This window comes from Penaeus monodon, chromosome 24, assembly GCF_015228065.2.
Source record: "Penaeus monodon isolate SGIC_2016 chromosome 24, NSTDA_Pmon_1, whole genome shotgun sequence".
Classification (NCBI taxonomy): Eukaryota; Metazoa; Arthropoda; class Malacostraca; order Decapoda; family Penaeidae; genus Penaeus; species Penaeus monodon.
In genome coordinates, this window is record NC_051409.1 from 26,272,251 (window position 1) to 26,272,531 (window position 281).

Sequence of the window (281 nt, forward strand, 5' to 3'; positions counted from 1 at the left end):
TGTTTTGTTAATTAATACTTGTCCTTGTCTTATTTTTTAGTAGTGATGATGTCAAGTATCATCATTAAACACTAATTGCAGGATTATTGTAATCTAAGATTCTCAACTTTTTTAACATATAATTTTTTTTTTTAAATCTATATATTTACAGTTCTAAAGACAGAGCGTGTAACATAAGATCATTTTAGATCGTGATCACATTCATTTACAGAAAAGTATCATCCATTATGATCTCAGCTAACATCCACACGAGCAGAATATTTACGTGATTAATTCTATAA